Source organism: Ambystoma mexicanum, chromosome 1q (genome assembly GCF_040938575.1).
Source record: "Ambystoma mexicanum isolate Mex_15411 chromosome 1q, UKY_AmexF1_1, whole genome shotgun sequence".
Classification (NCBI taxonomy): Eukaryota; Metazoa; Chordata; class Amphibia; order Caudata; family Ambystomatidae; genus Ambystoma; species Ambystoma mexicanum.
Genome location: NC_090922.1, coordinates 558,947,047 through 558,968,039, shown reverse-complemented (window position 1 = coordinate 558,968,039; position 20,993 = coordinate 558,947,047). Strand labels below are relative to the sequence as shown.

At 43.0% G+C, this 20,993-nt stretch overlaps 1 long non-coding RNA gene across 1 annotated transcript in view; it reads right to left on the bottom strand.

The window, feature by feature from the left end:
- Positions 1-266: 266 nt before the first annotated feature.
- Positions 267-20,993, bottom strand: part of LOC138531707 (uncharacterized) — a 60,069-nt gene continuing 39,342 nt past the window's right edge. The window contains exons 2-3 of the long non-coding RNA XR_011284855.1: positions 9,992-10,080; positions 267-2,264 (exon numbers count right to left, since the gene is read on the bottom strand). This is a non-coding gene — a long non-coding RNA (uncharacterized lncRNA). The remainder of the gene's footprint in view (positions 2,265-9,991; positions 10,081-20,993) is intronic.

Below are 20,993 nucleotides of genomic sequence, written 5' to 3'. Positions count from 1 at the left end.
TAAATTAGGAGCTGAAGGAGAATCGTGAAAATTGGTAGGAGAGGTGCACAAACGTTTCAGAGGCTGAAAATACTGCCTTCAACTGGGGAGAAATGAACAATTTTACAGCAGTCATAGGGCCCGAGTTACACAACGTTTTTCAATGGGATGGTGCCACTCCAAAACCGTTTTGTATTCCCGGCCGATAGGACTTTAAGGATATCAATAAAAAATATTTATGTACCCTTTATTAATGCTGGCATAAATTATAGACTATTTTATTTCAATGTTGTTAGGCATTTCGTTTTTGAATAAACATCACATCCAAAATGTACACATTTCCTGAAAACAGACTCGTATTATCACTGACAAATGCTTGCAACATACTTTTAGAGACTGATCCTTCAGATGAAGAGACCGTCTTCGCAGCACCTTAGCACATGCTGCAAAGTGGACAAGTAAATGAGACTTTTAAAAAAGCTGATTTTAAAGCCGTCCATTTTACAAGTGCAAAACAGCCAATAATAACACAATTACAGCCGAATCACATTTTGCATCAAAACATTTTAGCATCTAATAAAATATAAATGGGCACTGCAAGCAATATAGCAAGCGGTGGAGCATGAAATCAGAATATTAAATTATTTAAAAAAATCATGAAGTAGTGAAAAAAATACTCATTAGAAAAAAATATTGTTTGAGTCACATATACCTCACATTAAAATACAAAGAATTAACAGTCACATTTCTTCTCTCCAGAAAGCCATGTTCTTCAACCGTCAGGTGCTGCTTTGCCCTTTTGCGACCTTTCGTTCCTTACACCTCTAAATCAAGCCTTTCACTATTGCAATGTTAAGTGCACATTAGGCACATTTTGATCCCAGCTGCTTTCGTGAACTCGTTTACTCCGTGTGTGCGTAATCTGGACTCGCCGAGTTGTAGGGTTTAGCTGTATGCAGAGCTTTCCGCCATTTTAGCTGTGCATGGTATGTGTGAGATTGGCCAGTATTTAGTGGGGTCGCCTGGATCTACTGAGGTGTTTTTGTGGAGTGGTTTCTTGTAGGCCGTCTTGGAAGATCTTAGTAATATTCATGCTTGTATTTAGGAGTTTTCAGTTTGTGAATATAGAGTACTGGGGTTTCCTTGGTGCGGATCTTTTAATAGATATTTGAGGGGTCAGGAGTGCGCTGGGGAGCCTGCTTTGTTGCTTTCTTTCACCAGTGTTTTGAAGTTCACTTTCGTTATTGGTTGGAATTGGTTGAGCGATCTGGTTGTGACTGGGAAGTCACGGTGAGAGAGACTTTAGTTTGTTTTTCATTCTGTGCTGCACATCTGCCTTTCTGGATTATTCTCACTGGATTTGGATGTATTTTGTAATGTCATTGCACTATTTTTGGGCGGACATGGGTGATTTGCAGCATAATGTGGTGTTTCACATTTCTCTCATGGTTTTGAACATTTCTTTCTCCTGTTGCCACTCTGATGCATTCTGTCATTCTGTGTAGTGCAGTTTCTTAGCCTTTGATATTGCTGCTTTTTAAAATTTATTTGTTCATGGTTTAACAAAACGTTTACAAAAAATACTACATGTATGTTATGTTGTTATGTTATGTTATGTTAAAGGTACTTATTAGCGCACCGTCACCAACGGAATTGGCCGCAGGCGCTCTGGCGGATCTGATAACAGGAAGGACGGGTATGGTTAGTCGAGGAGGGGATCAGGAGAGTGGGAGAAGTGATGTGCTGTTGGCAGCTTCAGCTCGGTATACACTGAGTGCTGGGCTTTGGTGCTAGTATCGGATCGGGCGAGACCTCGAGTGCTGTAGGTGACGTTTATGTGTTGTTGATGCAGTGTGGTAAAGTGTGTGAGGATTGCTGGGAGAGAGATGGTTGTGTGGCTTTGTGTGGAGTATGCAGAAGATTGAGGGTTGGGTTAGTAGGCTCTGTGTCCTGATTCAGGTACTTTCTGATTCCGTTAGAGTTGTATCTCTGTCGGTTTGGTTGATGCTGGTTCCTCATGGGACGACTCACTTTGTTGGTGCTGCGCTGACCCCGCTGTATCATAGTAAGTATTGTTTGGATTGATAGGTGCGTCTGAACCTTTCTTCGGGTGTGGGACTGGGTTGGTGATAACTCTATTCTCTTGTTATCTGGTGTGACACTGGTCAGTTGAGGTTTTGAATGGTTCAGGGTCGGAGTGGTGTTGATGTGGCGTTCTAGTGCTTCCGTCTTGGTGAGCCTGTGTATTCAGTCATTTGTGTCCTCCTGTCATGAATGTCTTCCGTCTTTTAAAAAAAAAAAGAAACATTGCATCAATCTTTTATGTAGTCAATCTAAAAATTATATAAAATTGAATTTCATACATATGAAAACACTTAACAATCTGATTACAGTACATTTAAAGAAAAATATCATCCAATTTGTTGGCTGAGGGATACAACGTAAATGCACATTGCGACAAGACCTAGATATACATTACAATCTTAGGATGGCCGTGACAACAAACAACATGATTTTTATGTTTTATGCATTTCCTTTCTATAACTCAGCCTTCAAATTTTCCCAATTCCACTTTTAATAATCGTACTAATGCAAATATGAAGTGTTTATGTTGACCAAGCATCATCCTATACCAGGGAATTCAAGAGCAACCTCATATTAGATGTTGACAAATCTCATAAGTAGAATTGTTCTTGCAACCTAAATTGCGTGCGATCCAGCACTAGATGCTTTAATGTTTCCTTAGGTTCTTCACACCCCGGGAAACGACAATTAACCTCTCCTTCATTCCCCATTAACGTGCACCAGTGCCTGGTCCTTTCTCTAGTATACAATTGATTTAATTTAAAACGTATGTAGTAGGTGCGAGTAAAATTACAAGGAAACATGGTAACATAACTACATAGGTATCACGTAAGTCTCTTTTCTGTGTGAACGTTGCATATTCGGTGTACGTATATAACCTGTGACTTCTTCCAATGTGCGAATCCAGTCTCTTTCAAATATTTGTTTTGGACATATGCAGGTCTAAAGCATAGGTCGTAATGTGTACCCTCCAATTCATTTAAAATACCCTGCATCCTCCTCTGGTAGTGCATAATGGAACCTGTACAATTACCCAGCATTATCGCATGGTAATGAATTACCGGGAGGGTCGAGCATTTTAGCATAGTTCGTTAAAGTACACCATTCCCCTCGGCATGACAATGACACTAGACCAAACTTGTGTCTAATTATACAATTAGGGATGGCTAAGGCGAGGTGCAATGCTGATTTTACTAAACGCCCCTGCAAAATATCAAGTTGTTTTTTGAAATTGTACAAACACATATCAAGTGCGTATAAGATCACTGGTTCTGCCTTAAGGTTTAAGAATTCCAACAACGGTACCAATGAAAATTTGCAATACTTTGAGAAAAATACCTTCTTTTGGCTTAAGAGTGGCCTTGTTTTCATCCTCAATCGGTCGTTCCAAAGAATGATAGATGATGCATTGGACACAAAGTAGCCAGGATAAATGGTCTCGACAGATGGTGCATTCGAGACTCCTTTAAGTTTCCAACTGTACTGCTTTAATTTTCTTCCTGCATTAAAGATCATCATTGTAGTCTTGGTTGTGTTAGGTCTAAGGTTATGTGCAGATGCAAAATTCTCAAATAAATGTAACTTTGTTTGCAAACCCGACAGTGTAAGATCAAAAAGGATGATGTAATGGGCAAAAGCTAACCAATGCAATCTCAAGGTACCAAGTTTTACTGCAAATGTCCTCTAGTCTTTCCACTGGTTATCTAAATCACATAACTACAGGTTAAATAAGGCTGCAGCTAATAATCTAAGGTGCATACTCACTATTTTCGTCATTGCACCTTAATATTTAGTCTGATTATACAGGCAGTATTTATGTGAAGCGGAGCAATCCAAAAAATCAAAAATGCCAGGATACCAAGAGTGGTCATCTTCCTCCGCAGCAGGGTTCTTACCACGGTGTTGAATGCACTGGACATATCAATACATGCCATATAGACTGGACATGCTCCTTTGATTTTAGTAACGGCTAGTATATGAGCTTAGGTGGTGGCATTCAACACAGTACTCATTCCACTTCGAAATCCTGTTCGGAATTTGGAATAGATGTTATGAAGTGAGATATACTTTTCCATATCATGCAAGATCAAGATGGCAAAGACTTTTGCGGCCGCATCCATAAGGGATATGGGACGATAATTGTGAGGAGTTCCAGTATCGCCTTTTTTTGAAAATCGGGACAATTATAGATGTAACCCAAGATTGCAGTATCTTAAGTGTCCGCAGAATTAAGTCAAATTTCATTTTAAGGATTCCTGCCCATAGCATGGGATCAGCCTTGTATACACAAGGCGGAATGCCATCGGGTCCGGCTGCTTTAGAGTGGGTCAACCTACCTACCAATTGCCCACTCTATGTCCTGTGATGACCAGTTAAATGCATCCATTTCAAGGCCTATTGGTGACTGATATATACAATCCATGAAACACAGTGGGAGTTGATACCTATTTGCAATATGCAACGACCTCAATAGGAATTATATTTAAAGAAAAATCACTAGTACAAGTGGCCGGCTGCCTAATTATTGACCAGATACGTCTCGTGTCGTGCTTACAGATTGATCACATGAGATCATGGTTAACTTTGTTGTAGGTCAGGGCCACGATTCCTCTAATTTTATTCTTATAAGATTGTAGAATACGTTTTTTTTACAAACAGGTAGTGAGCATTATTTCGTTGATCGAATTTTAATGCTCTCAGGGCCCTATTCCTTGCTCGTTTCAACATCATAACTTTATGATCAAACGTATACTTCAAGGATAATTGCTGAGGTTTCTGTCTTGCAATCAGATCAGATAAAACTGTCTTAACAATATTAGAAGCAATCATATCTTTCCGGAGAGAAGGAAGACCAGGATGTGATATAAACTCATCGACCTCCTCCAATTTACAATGCACCAGACTTACTAATTGTTTACATAGTGTGAGATTCCATCTAAGGGAGGAATTCACTCAATCAATTTCTGATAATAGGAGAAGCTCATCCACTGTGTCTTCCAAAACCGGAATGCCGATAGTGATCTCTGTTGGTGCATGGTCACTATAAGTGATCCTATGAACAATCACAGGCTTTGTTATATTTACAAGAGCCTGTGATATGCAAAAAAAGTCAATCATTGAGCGCACCCCACCACAGGTCCAAGTGTAAGTGAAGGTAGAATTGGTACATGTGACAAAACTCAGATCCCAATCCTCCACATATTCCCCCCATCTCTTCCCTCTCATCCTAGCTCTCCTGGATCCTTCATTCTGGTGTTCTGATCGAACAATAGTATCAAATCTGTTTCTGGTATGCTGCCATGTCTTTCTGGTTATCATTCTTCCTCCTGGCTTTTTCTACTTTCCGCTTGTTTTCATCAGGGTTTGTAGATGTGGGTAAACCACCTTGCTGCTGTCTTTCTTTTCTAAAAAGTGGACACCTTTAAGTGGTGTAAGGATGTCCAGTACTTCTCATAACCAATAGTTGAGCATCTCTATATTTTCCTCCAGGAATGAGAGATCTGATTCTCATGGATTTAGCCTGATGTCCTCCAATAATTGAGCATTTTACAGGTTCCCCAGGCATGTCCTTTGTGAGTCAGGATCATGCGAGTGACTGCATTGATAACAAAAGGTACCATGAGGTGGTTTCTCCACAGGATGTCACAGGGAAGAGCCGTAGTCACCAGACCTTCACAGAAAATTCCATTGAGTGTATGCCCAGCACAATGTGTTGCTCCCTTAAACATTTGCTTGACGTGAACGTTTGCCATGTAGGAGACCAAAGATTTGGTAGACATTTCATTTTGTTCCTGAATCAGATATTGAAATCTCCAATAATTATTAGGTGCTGGTGTGCCACAATGAGGTTAGCTTCAGGGTCTGAGAGAGAGATTTTGCAATGGTGGGATTGTAGGAAAGCTGTCTGTATATCAGCAGAAAGGAGAGGTTGGTTTGAAGGGGATAATACGAATGAGTTCTTCTCCGGTGCTGTTGAAATTCCGAGGTGTTCCTTGTGTGCACTATCCCTGCTCTTCATTTCCCAGCTAGTTGGCTTGGAGGCATTTGAAATTGTTCAGGTTGGTTGCATGTGCTATCACCTGTTAGTCACCTGCTAACTGCTTTTTCCAAAATGCATTGTATGTTGGTGCTTTGGTTGCTGAGGGTCTCATGAATCTCTGTTCTGTGCTCAGAAATAGAGTAAGGATAAGTCAGGGCGCTATGCACCCTATTTTCAGCTATTTTGGTGTTGCATGGCCTGAGTTTGTCCTGTCTTTGGGGTTTGTTTTATCCTCTGAGTTGGTGGGATCCAAGTTGCCATGGTTTGTGGGTTAATGCTTTATTGGGGTAGGCTGTATGATAAAGTAAGTCACCATCTGTTCCATTCCCTTTTTGTACCTTATGAGGTATTACTATCACTTCAAGCATGCTACTCTTTCCTTGCTCCATACTTCACCTCCACTCACTCTTACAGCATTTCTATAATCTATTTCAACCACCTTCTCCTTTCAGTACTTGGGCTCACATTTCCTTCCTTTCCTTGGGAGCTTTAACTTGACTTTGTCTCCTAGAAGAAATGCCCTTTCTTTACAACCATATATCTGATCATATCTTATCTTGGCCATCGTATCACTTTTGTTGCTCTGATCTTTAATTTGTTTCACATCTGAGATCGCCATTCTTGACATGCCTAACCAGCCTGGTGTCAGCAACGTGTTGGGTTTGTGTGTCCTAAATACTTCAAACGGCAATACTCTAATTCTACTCTGAGGTGCAATCCTGTATTGAGATACCCTTCACATAAATGCACTCTGCCAATTTTCATTACTGCTTACCGACATTCTTATTCCATCCATAATCGTTCTATTGAACCTCTCAAAACAACCATTACTCTGGGGATGATAAAAATACATTGGGCCTCATTACAAGTATGCCGGAAAAAAATCGGAATTACCGGCATGCCGGTGCTACCATGTGCGTGCATCACTGTTGGCGGAATCAATAGTTGATTCCGTGTCAGTGGGCACGCGCATTCCGGCATGTCAGAAATGGTTGCACCGGCATGCCGGTAATACCACCAAAACTCCCCCAAAAACGCCCACACCGGCACCCTTGGTGCTGGTCAATCCGAATCCAGCTCTGCGTCCCTGAACGTACTGGCACCGTTGTTACCGGTGCTGTTATTACCGTGACCAGAAATAACGTGATCGCTGGAACAGGAAATGGGCCGGCAGCCATTAATAAAACACAATCCATTACAATCCTCAGTGCACAGGAGTGCCAGCCATATCCCAAGCACTAAAAACCACCCAGAGACATGTCGTCCTGGGTACCAGCAACACAGAGGCACAAGCTGCAGTTCAGCGAGGCTGAACTAAACATGCTGGCCGACACGCTAGTAGAAAAAGCTGATGAAGTATTCAGTAATGACCTGCGGTGCCAGGCACAAATGTGCAAAATGGCCATCTGGGAGGAGGTGGCCCAGAAGGTCACGGCTGTCGGGTCAACACCCCGAACAGTCTGGGACTGCAAAAAGAGGTGGAACGATCTACATCTCAGGGTGCAGAACCTCCTCTCAGCACAGCGCACCCAGGGCACGGGCAGAGGAGGCGGCCCTGCATCCCCAATCCACCTTTAGCCATGGGAGGAATCGTACAGCAGCGTCATGCACCTCGAGGCCATTGAGGGAGTAGGAGCAGCGGAGGCTGGAGGTGTAACATCTGATGAGGCTGGTGAGTACCCGTAAACCCAATGCAAGATCACACAACTTGTACCCTGTATACAATTGAGTAGGCAAACACGTCAAGTATGTTGTACCCAATGCCAGTACGGCCCTCTGGCAGCCCACCCCCTTCAACCTGGTTGCACCCATCCACATAGAACTTGGTTCCAAACCAGATTCATACACCACTCACACATCACACAGGCCCCCTGTATCACCCTCAAAACATGCACCTGCTGGCACTCAGACACAAATCCCCCTGACACAGCACAACTTCTGTAGTCACCGCCGTGCTGGCACATGCCCAAAGTCACGTTAGTGTCAAGCACCTCTACCACCAGCAGATGACCGGATGCACACATCAATGATACATGTGGCCCACTCGTCCGACCCACCATGGCCCATCACACTAAATCATCACCAACGCAGCAACTGCCATAGGCAGCAGTCACATGTGTAGCACATCCGTGTCACCACCAGCCACAACACCATATCATACAGCTTGTGTGGCACAACCATAACACTTAAACTGGGAATCACTAGTACCCCACGCAACAGTCACTGCACACACCATGTTCGCACACCACACATGCACCCACACAGCATCCCTGACACATGCATGTGTGCACCATGCCCTGCCCACCACCATGTCCATGACACAGCATCGGAAAGTACTACCACTTATGTCTGTCTCATGAATCCACACCCATCACTGATGCCCTGCCTTTCTGACCCCCACAGGCACATCATCTGCCAATGAGGCTGAACAGCCTAGCACATCCAGGACCGCCAGGCCACGCCACCGCCGGACCACCACCATGTCCACCCAGGACTCTAGTGCATCCTCCGGCAGGTGAGAGCGGGGAACAACTCCTGCACCCCAGCCACCCACAATCCAGGAGGCTCCTACCCCCAGCCACCCACAATCCAGGAGGCATCTGCCCCCCAACCATCCACAATCCAGGAGGCACCTGCCCCCCAGCCACCACCCGACCAGGATGCACCTGCCCCCAGTCACCCACAATCTAGGAGGTACCTGCACCCCTTCCGCAAGGGGGTTTACAAGGGAGTCCAGCTGACAATGGGGAGGATGGCAGAGTAGGAAGTTCTGTAAGCAACTACAGCTATGAGGAGGCTGAGGGCTTCAGTCCCGTGGACCTAATGAGCCCCCAACCCACACAATCCCCACCCCTACGCAATGTCTGGGATATTGAGGGCTGCCTCTCCAGAATGGAGGCACAACAGGAATCCCTGGCCTCAATGGTCCAACAACACCTCATGAGGGCCAGCTCATGCGGGAGGGACTCCAAGCCAGCTCCAGGAGGTTGGCACGGTCACAGGGCAGAGTCACAGGTGCCATTTTGCATTTGGCATTGTGTGTGCGGGAGGGGAACTGTGTCATGTCCTCCCTGGTTAAGACAATTTCCGTGTTGGTGCAGGCCCTTGTGGACCAAAGGCACATGCCCATGCCACTAGCTCCCTCCACAAGCTCCACCTCAGGGAGTTCACTTCCAAGCAGCTCAAGGCGCCGATCTGAGTGGCTGTCTCGCCCAGCACAAGGGCGCACCCCTGAGCCAAAAAGAGGATGGAAATAGGACACAGATTGGGTGGTTGTGGGGAGGGATAGTTGGGGAGGGGGTGTGGGGATATTTGGGGAGGGTGTGTGGGATGGTTGGGGAGGGGGTGTGGGTATGGTTGGGGAGGGAATGTGGGGAAGTAGGGAGAGGGAGTGTGGGGAGGGGTAGTTGGGTGGGAATGTAGAGGGAGTTAAGGCTTTTCACTTATGTAAATCATTTTTTTTGTCACAATATATTTGGTGTTGAAATAGAAATCAAACTGGACATTATCTTTCAGTGTGAGTGCATTTATTCATGTACAGTGCCAAGTGCCCAGTGTGCTAGATGTCCTGTGCCATGTGTGTAATAGGTGCTTAAACGTAGTGGTGTATGAGGTCTTCACGACTGACATGTCCATCCATGCCATTGCGGCGTGGTACAATAGCCAGCTCATCGTCACTGTCGTCCTCAGCCTCTGGTGGGTGCATGTCCATGTCGGGGGGCAGTGGGATGTTGCACATGATGCACATGTTGTGCAACATGGCACAGGCAAGCACAAATTTCCCAACCTTTTCAGGCTGTACATGAGTGCACCCCCCGATTTGCTGTGGCAGCGGAACCGGGCCTTCAGCAAGCCAAAAGTCTGTTCAATAGTGCAGTGAGTACTTACATTGCGTCGGTTGTATAACTGCTCGTGGATGTTTTGGGGTTGCCTGATGGGGGTCTTCATCCATGGCATTAGGGGATAGCCATCATCACCTGTACGGGAGCAACAGAATGTGTACATGTCAATTGACTGGTCATCTCACGTTGGCAAAGGCTGTATAGTGTTCATTTGCGGAGTCAAACACGCACAAGCATGACTGAGCTTAGCTAGCATATGTAAAAAATTGGGTACCAGTACAGCACTTTATCAGAAGGCGGGGTGGTGGTGTTGTAAAGTGGCATTCACATGGGCCATTCACATACAACACTCTGACCCTTTGTAGAACGGACACACATGGAATGGATGCAAATTTGTGTTACAAATTCATTCCAGCTAAATGCCATGTACAACGGTACATGTGGCTTTTCTATGAAAAGCATGTGCTATTGTGTGGTTGTGACTGGTAGTGTACCTGTCCAATTTGCGTGCAGCAAATTTTTTGGGTGGGTGGGTGTTTCAGTATTCTCTGGCTGTGCATCATGATTTGTGGTTTTGCTTCACTGTGTTTGTGCCTGTCATTTCACTATGGTGTGGTGCATTCTGGTACATGTAGCTCATCAGTTTTTTGCTGTACAGGATAGATGTGATTATGTATGCACTGGGTTTTTTCATACATGGGTGCACGCCTGTCAAGGACTTGCACTCAGCCATGCTACTATTGTGTCATGCACTCCCAACACTGATTGGGGTCATCTCCACTTCAATATTTCAGTTGTACTTGTTTTACAGTTGTCGGTAATAATGTTCCTTGCGCTTTTTCTTTGTCTGCCTTCCCCTTTTGCCGCCCTATCGGGCCTCTGTGCACTTATATGGAGGTTTTGTAATAGTTTCAACTAATTGCTGTAGGAGTAATGATGGATTCATCTATGCAGTGTGCACATCCACTGGTCATGGCTGGCATGCTGGGCCATAATATGACACTGTACACGGCCTAGTAGTTGGACTCACCTAGCAGCCAGGTATGCTATGCTCTTTACTGCCCCCCAATTCAACACTGCACATGGCCTAGTAGTTGCACTCACCCAGCAGCCAGGTATGCTATGCTCTTTAATGCCCCCCCCAGTTCAACACTGCACATGGCCTAGTAGGCGGACTCACCCAGCAGTCAGGTATGCTATGCTCTTTACTGCCCCTCCCCAATTCAAAACTGCAAAATGGCCTAGTAGTTGGACTCACCCAGCAGCCAGGTATGCTATGGTCTTTGCTGCCCCCCCAATTCAACACTGCACATGGCCTAGTAGTTGGACTCACTCAGCAGCCAGGTACGCTGTCCAGCGTGTTGTGCCATGTACCAAGGCAGCGTGGAGTTGCGCAGCACCATGGAGTCGTGTGTTGACCCGGGATATCTTGCACAGCAATGGGTGATGAGGTGGCGGGCATCACACACCATCTGCACGTTCAGTGAATGAAAGAGCTTCCTGTTGCGGTACACTGCCTCCACAGCATGCTTGGCCACCATCTCCACATGTGTGCAGTCCATGGCACCAATAATGTTAGGCATGCCTGCAAGGGCATGAAAGGCAATTTTGGTGGCATTTACCTGGTCAGCAGTCCTGGGCATGCTGATGTGGTCTTGTACGTGACACGGGAATGCATCAATCACTTGGAATAGCACACAGGAGAAACAGGGTTACGAAATGCCATGCAGCTCACCAATAGTGTGCTGGTATGTGCCTGTGGCCAGAAATTGTAGCACAGATACTACCTTCAGCAAGAGGGGATAGCTGTGCGGATATTGATGATGCTGACTGGGTCGTCATGGAGCAGGTCCACTAATGCGGTGATGGTGTCCCTGTCTAGCCGGTACAGGGTGTCAATCTGACCTGGGCTGAGGTTGAAGGGTGTGGCCCTTAAGTGAGGGATTGGTGCCTCCCTGCTGGCTGCAACCTGCTGGACAATGGGGCTTTTCTGAGCCATGATGGCCCTCCTTCTCCTCAAGCGCCTCCGCTGCATCCTCTGCCTCACTGCCTCTTCAATGAATAGCTCTGCAGGCATGGCCTCCAGCTCCAGTACTGCTACAGCTACTTCTAGCATTGTGGTGTTGGAAGGGGTGTGGGGTGTGGGAGTGGTCCTTTTGTGCTGTGGCACAGCCCATTGGGCCCACCTGTGCTAATTTTGATAATCTGTGGCATGTTTCTACACACCCGATTCCACTTACAGCCTGGTCTGCGATGCCAGTGTTTCCGGCATTGTTTTCACGATGTTACCGGCATGTCCATGCCAGTGATTGTGTGTCCGTGCACCTCGGAATATGCACTCACTTACGCCATGCTGGTGTCTCAGGCACGCCTGTCATGTGTCTCCGCAGATACCGGCAACGGTGTTGCCGGATGCAGTGGGTCACTTGCGATGTCGGTGTCACCGGCATCGCAACTTGGAATATGCCGATCCGGAAAAAGGTGCTAGTATGGATATACTGGCACCGCTATTTCCAGACCGGCATACTTATAATGAGGCCCATTCTCTTGTGTCTAATTCCGCGACTATTCAACCAATTCTGAAACTCCCTAGACAATGAATTGGGGTCCATTGTCAATCAAAATCTTTGCAGGAAATTCCTCCCTCCAAAATACACCTTCCAAAAACATTATTACATTAACAGATGTTGCTTCTGTTAATATTCCCAACTCAGGCCATTTAGACAATAAATCTATAACAACTATGACATAATTGTCATGCTCACCTGCAAAATTCAATCAACATCAATGGTTTCCCAAGGAAGTCCCGGTGCCTGTGGTACCTCCATGGGAGAAACTCTAGTCTCTAACTAGGACACAAGCCCCTACAGTGCATGCACCTACAATACATGCTCCTACAGCACACGTTCCTATCACACATGCTCTTACCACACACACTCTTACCACATACACTATTACCACACATTTACCACACAAGACACATACTCTAATGACACTGACTCCTACAACATGTAATCCTATGACATGTGTTGCTATTACATGCACTCCTGCAACACACCCTCTTATAATGAATGTTCCTATGACACGCGCACCTACTACACATGTGGCTACTACACAAAACATGCATATGTATGACACGTGCTCTTCCAACACAAGCTCCAACCACACACACTCTTCTGACACACACTCCTATGATGCACACTATTATTGTGCACACTTATCACAACCTCTTACGGTGCACACTTCTGCAACACATGCTCCTACAACACGTGCTCCTATGAAACGTGCAGCTACAACACATGCTCCTACTACACACACAAACACACATGCTCCTGCAATACATGATCCCCCGGCATGCACTCTTATGACATGCGCTCCTACAGCACATGATCCTACGACACACAATCTTACAATACATACTCCTACCACACAGGCACCTACAACATGCGCTGCAATCATGTACTCAGAGCGTATGAGTATTACAGTCATATGCGCCTCTCAAACGTATTGAAAATGAACATTACAGTTAAAGTTGACTTTAATGTGAGCTTTCATATGGATAAGAGGCATACAATGCATGAGCAGAATAAAGGTACATTTTATATTAAAACCCTATGCATACATGTGTGAGATTAACACAAACTCCTGCTATGCACCCTCTTAGAACACACACTCCTACGACATATGTTTCTATCTCACACACTCCTATGACATGTGCACTTATGACACATGCTCTTAAAACACGTGCACATATGACACACGGTCCTATGACACACTCTTATAAAACGTTCTCCTATGACGTGCGTACCTATGATAAGCTCTGTTATGACTCACACTCTTACAACAAACGCTGCTATGACACATGCTCCTGACACATGCTCCGATTAAACCTGCACCTACAATATGTGTACCTTCATCATGTGCACCTATAAAACATGCACATATCACACTTGCACCTACAACACCTGCACCTACAACATGTGGACATACGACATGTGGACGTATGACATGCACTCCTATGGCACATGCTCCAATAAAAGGCAATCTGTCAACACACACTCTCATTACACACCGTTATAACACTCATGTTATAACACATGCTCATAAAGCAACACATGCTCCTACAACACATACTCCTACAGCACATGCTCTTTACAGGACACACACTTACAACACATACACATAGGCCAAGCACTGTTATGCAACATGGTCTTATGCCACACACACACACACACACATACACACACACACACACTTATACTACAAGCATCCAAGTGTCATACTTTACATATACAATAATATCAATTAACAAATCACTTTATACATTAATACAAATACAAATATCAATTAAAATGGTACATGTCATCATTGTAAGTATATATAATTTACTAAACAATTAACATAACATTACAAAAAGAAAACATACACTAAACAACTAAACAAGTATTAAAATAACATATACAGATAACTCTTACTTCTACGAATAACATTCATATATACACAGCATTTGTAGTCATTACACTGTGCATAAAAAATACAAACATGTGAGATGTATGCTAAATTAAATTGAGTAAATGATATTAACTGTAAATACTAACAAAAGCAGCACAAATACAATACACATGAAAAACATGAATAAATAAAAAGGGTACATTTTTATTAAACATAAAAAAAAATCACACAACATATTACATCACTTTCAATATAAAACATTTGTTAGCAAAAACAAAATATTGCAAACCAAAAACTGGGTGAGTTAAGGTTACCATGAAATTTGATTTTAATATATATATTTTTAATTTGGTAATAAAGTTTATTATGTTGTTGCCTTAACATTATTAAGGCAACAACATTTCTTAATTCTGATGTTTGTATGTTTTCCCAATTAATATATGTATATATTGATGTGTGTTTTATTGTTTTAGTTAAACAGTTCCGGTGAAACCTTTAATCTATTAACTTTTGCAAATTCTTTTGGCCCATTTGACACACCAGCTTCACATTTCCCCATCTGCAATGATTTGTGCCAATCCATACTATGGTTCAAAATTTTAGAGTATATAAAAAGATGTTATATTTACTTTTTGCACCTGTATTTCCAAAGGGAAAATATTTGAACACACACACACAGCCTTAACCTCTGGATGGGATTCCTTACTGTTTTACGATTCAAGGTGTGCCTGATTAAAACAGGTAGGACAGTGTCCGGCTTCTAGGTATTGCAGATAATAGTGCATTACTTAGTTATATGTTATGTTCTGCTCATAGGTGTGCCAGCTAAAAGCACAATGCACTATAAAATAAAGTGTTAGCTTCTAGGTGCTCCAGAAAAGGGACATTCCATTGACGTATATTTCTGACTCTTTCTAGATGTCACAGACAAAAGCAGATAGCACTACTATTCTGCTTTGCTCCAATGATGGCCCACACAAAACACACTGCATTCTTACATTGTGTTTCTGCTTCGAGGTAATACCACAGAATAGCAGATAGCACAGTGCAGTTTGTTTTGCATCTAAGTGATAAACCACGATGCATTATTTATATTGCACTCTACATCAGATATTTATTCATTCATTTTGTCATTTGTATAGCGCCTTTCACCATAGGTATGGTCCCACCGTGCTGTAGTATGAACAACATCAGGGGGACCGATGTCCAAAATATGGGAAATTCAAAGAAGTGCTAGAATGCGTGTGCACATTATAGCCATTACTAAGTTATGAAGGGGTGGCCAAGTCCCCATTAGCCACCCATGTCTAATTGGCATGTGTATGGGAGGGGAGAGGTAGTCTAAAGACTAAACTGGGGTGGTGTGCGAGAGGATAGTCATTATGTGTGCAGCTACCTAGACAAATAGCATATTGCATTCCACTCTACCTCTCTCCTCATCTAGTTGCTCACAGGACAAAGCACACTGCACAGTAGAACACCTTATCCTGCACCAGTGCCTGCAAAATAAGCGTGTTGCTCTGTACTATTTTTTTATCTGCACCTAGATGCCCTAGGATAAAAAACTTATGGTGCACCCTTCAACAGCCCTTTGCTGCCAAGCTGAACACATTGGAGCTCCTTCTCGAGATCTCTATGTCGAAGGGACTTATTACATTTGCAACTTGGTATACACAGTTCCTCTCCATGGTATTTTCATCTTCTGCATGACAGAGTGTAAAAGGGCAGTGCAAAATGAAAGCGTAAAGGAGAAAAGCATACTTATGGTATAAACTAAATTTATACTACACTAAAGAGAGGATTGCAAATTGGAACGATAATAAGAACGAATCAGATAATAAGCAATGTCGTTTTCCCCTATGCACTGAATCAACTGAAACACTTAAGCATTTGATTTTATATTGTCCCCATTTTAAGAACAAAAGAACAAAATTACTGTTGGAATTTGTGGATGTTCATTATGTTGACTGCTTAAAATTCCAGAATGATGCAAGGCACACATAAACCATTAGTCTATGCTTTTGTGAGCTTTTGCAAATCCATAGAAAAATAATTAGTCACATATGCCATCACCTGAACAACTGGCTAAATAAATACTGTTCATGGCTGTTGCATGTTCTGTATTGACGTATTGTATCATATCTAGTCTGGGATATGACTCCTAGAAGTCATTCGGAAGCCCTAGTCGATGTGTATATTCATGAAAGATGCTATGTTGTATGATGAGATATCTATTAAGATGCCTAGGACAAATTTCGTAAGGTTAAACCTTTTGTAATCAAGGAAATATTTTTTGGGAACATGTGGTTTAGGAAATTTTAGGAAATTGTAACTGCTATGTTGTTTTTATGCTTATTGATGTATTATACTATTGTTGTATTGTTATAACTATGATACATTTTTTGTAAAGGTTCTGTTAATATGTAATAGAATCAAGAACAAATAAAAAAAAGTTAAAATAAATGATAGCGTAATTGCTTTTATGCCACCTTTTTGCACTCTGCCGCACAAAATGATTAAACGCATAGTAGCGAGCATTTACAATGAATTTGTATGGCATCCACCTGCTTTTTGCTGGGGTAAAAAGCAGGCAGATGCCATTGGAATCCACAGCCTTTATGCCAGCATTAAAATGCCATACTGGCATAAATGCTGGAGTATTTTTCCATTCAATATCAGAACCCTTGCCAGCCATCCACACTTCCAGACCATCAAACATGTCTCAGGAGAGGGCAAGGGGCAAGGCAGCTCAAGATCGTCTGAGAAAACCAAAGTTCACAGACACAGAACTCATTGTCCTGGTGGATATGGTAGTAGCCCACCATGCAGAGCTATATGGAGCCAGGCAGAAGAAGACATCCTCCCAGTGCCGCACCCAGATCTGGCAGGCAGTGAGTCAGAAGGTGTCAGCAGTCGGGAGCATCCCCCGGGATGGGGAAGACTGCGGCAAGCGTTGGAATGACCTGCGGATCCATGTCCAGGGGATCCTATCCCACCATCACCAGGACAGCATGGCAACAGGGGGAAGCTCACCACCTGTACTGGACCTGACACAGTGGGATATGTTTACCCATGCCAATGCGCCCCACCGTACCCTATTACCAATGGTGAAAGAAACAGCCAAAAATGGATGTGCTAACCCCTGTGCGTGCAAAAATCTGCAAAACTGTGCATGGTTCATAATCACAAAGGGCTGCACACGCCTGCCACACACAGACAAAGTTAGGGTAAAAACAGAACTCACGGCAGGAGAATGCCAGTGGGTGCTGTTACATTAACATGAAGCAAGGCCACAGAATTGGGCTAAAAACCGAAAATGCCTTTTAAAATGCAGCTTTGCAACCTTCAAAGTGCTGTTTTGGCGCTAGATTCTTCCATTTTTCAGTGACGCATTGACATTATAAGTGTACTGAAATCACAGATCCTCCAGGTGGCTCAGAGAAACCGGGCCTCACTGACTGACAGCAGCTAAGAAATGTATTTCATGAAAAACCAGTCCAGCAACATTTATTTCAAGTTCCAAGGGAGAAATGCGGCTAAAAGCGGCAACATATAACAATTTCAGCTGTGCAGAGAAAACTCCAAGCAAAGGCTGAATACTTACTTCCAGACTGCAAACAAATCTCAGCACTTAAGAGAAGAACTGGTGCTGAATAGATGTGTGTGTTGCAGAGGAAAATCTGATGTAAAATACTCAGTTTAGATGTGCTTTTTCCATGAAGAAGTGCAAAATTTGCCCGTTTAAAAGCATGTTTTTGTGAAGGGCCTAATTCTTTTAAATGTCAAAATCCTCTATAAACTATGTTCATTTTATATATTTTAAATGAAGGATTTTAGGTGAATCTTAAAGTAACCCAGTTTGGAGTTAACTGGTTAATTCTTATTGGACAGTGCCCAGCCTGGGAAAGATTGACACTGCAAATGACACCCCACTGCTGCCAGGAAGGCTTAATTGATGCTGGAGGTTCTCGCATATTTAGAAGAAAGACCTCATTAGACATTCGTCATTGGGCCCAGGCAAGGGCAATGGCAGGCGGAACACTGATCCCTTCTGGGAAGTGGCAGGAAACTTCCCTCTACACCCCACCCTGATCAAAGGAATGTGTCAGCTGTTGTCTATTGAAAGGAGAGAATAAAAAACTGCTAAAAGAAATCTGTTGTTTAAAATGCCTATTTGTGATTAAGTTCTGAAATCCTTTAACTTTGCAACATGAAGGAGGACAAATCTAAAAATTGGTAGTTGTAAATCTAATTGTATGCTCTTTCTGTGGAGATATTAGTGAACCCTGTACTACATAAGGGACCAAAGTTACATGAAAACTCAAATTGTAGCAGAACTATTGATGCTGCAAATATAATATTGTATACCCGCGTTCTAGGGGTAATCGCCCAGATATGTACTGAATTAGAAATTGATAGGCCAAACCGTTATGAATAAAATTGACAAAATTCCGCAGAACAAAAAAAATAGCTCTCACTGAGATGGGAGTTAAATGTCAGGATAACCCACAAAATATGGAATATATGTGTCCAATTTTATTAGAGGGCATAGTTATAGAAATGTGCATTTTTGGGAAAGTTAAATTGTGGTTCAAATCAATGTGGGAGTTACTAAATCACACCATAAAATATGACAGATCTTTCTGACTGCCAACCAGAACAAGGCAAGTGCCTTTGACCACTCACAGCCGTGTAGGTGTGGTTTGAAATTCTGCCCCTACAATAAACTTTGTGATGTCACTTGGCATGATAAATATAGGAACTTCACCACACATAGACACACATTGATTCCTGACTACATCCTGATTTCCGTGCAGCGCTTTGTTCCTGACTTCTTCATCTTGTCCTGATCCAGACAACTTTTCAAAACCAAGGCCCAGCATTTGCTGAACTCTTTTAAGCTAGGCCCAAATCCTGAACCATCCCAAAAGAACTTCAGAAATAAAATTCTGATCCAGTCTGGCTTGCTACCATTAAGGCTTGCCTGCTGAAATTTGCATCCCGCTAATCTACAGTGTCCAGTGACCAGAAGGGCCAATCTGATCCAATCCAGCCTGAGGTACAGCTCAATTGACCAGAACTGCCCAGTTAATTTAATTTTGCCAGAGGTGCCCTGCTGCCTGTAGACCCGATCTAGGATGACCAGAATCTGACGGTCCAATTTTAATTTACAGTGAACTGTAAGTATAAACAGGAATAATAGTAACTCATAATATATTTGCCTTGTCCTTCCCCCATCTCAACCTATCCCATCTCTAAGTTCAGAACCTCTAATATTGTCAGAACCATTCTTGTGCTGATTTTTTCTAATTTGTTTCACAAAACCATAAGCCGTTAGTGATTTGGATTAGATAAAGTAATTTCCAGAACGGAACGGAAACAGAGTATCATATGCAAGAGTTACAAGTGGCCGTGCGTTACTGTGGAGATTCACGGGTGGCATTCTCTTTTTCTTAGTTATTAATATAGTTTAAATAAACCCAATCTGTCATTTTCAAAACCGAATTTCTACTTTTCTCCGTTCTATTTATTTCAAAAACACCTCTCAGTAAAACATCCATAACTTCTTCAATGTTATAGCTAGAGACCTAATTTCAACTCTCAGTTAAACCTAAGATCTGTAGTTACATCCACAACTAAAGACCGCAGTGCGAAACAGTATATTAAAAATCACATAGGGAAATTTAGCCACAAATTCGCATTTTGCAAAAGTTTTACACGTGTCTTTTTCCCATTCAAAGTGTTCCTTAACTCCCATTCTGATCTAAAATGTGTTCTGTTGCTCATCTTGTAGCTCATGTTTGTTAGGACCTGTTTAATGTTGCTCTCATAAGAATTTCTATCAACTTAAGGATTTTTGCACATTTTTCATTGTTTCACAAAGCCATTTTCAACTGTCAGTTTTAAAAGTGTCAATTTCCAAAAGCGTTTTTATTTCTCTTGTTTGGGGAGGGAAGACTATATTCAAACACTTTACTCTGTTCTTCATTCCTAAATACCTGCTGCTTACTAACATCTGTGTAGAACTGCTCATTTGTGAATTGAGAATTTTGCAGGGGGAAATCTTAACTTAAGCGCTATCTTTTCACAAGCCAAAACTGTTCTTTTTCCTGTGTTTTCTGTGAAGATCTGGCTCTCCTACAGCAAGAGAAGGCAGAGCAATACGCCCAATACCTGGCACTAAAAGAGGAGTGTCAGGAAAGGGTGGACTCTCTGCAAGAGTCAACAGAAACTGGAGCATCAATTAAATTATAATAGCGTCTGCGCAGAACAGATAGTCACCTTACAAAATTGCATAGAATCCTTGAAAGAGGAAAATAATAAATGAATTATTAAAGACATCCACTCTCAAGAGGAATTTGATGGGGAGTGCCAGAAGTTCAATGCATTTAAAAAACAAAGGGACGACCTAGCTGCACAGAGGGGCACCCTAACTCAGGAGAGGGACACCTTAGGCCAGGAAGTTAGCCAATTAAAAACCAAGTTAGAGGAAAGAAAGCTGGCCCTCCAGGAGCTTAGTGAAGTTAAAACAGAATATGAGAAGCTGCTAGAGCTCACCAGACGAGTTCAGGATGCTCTGGAAAAGAACACCCAGA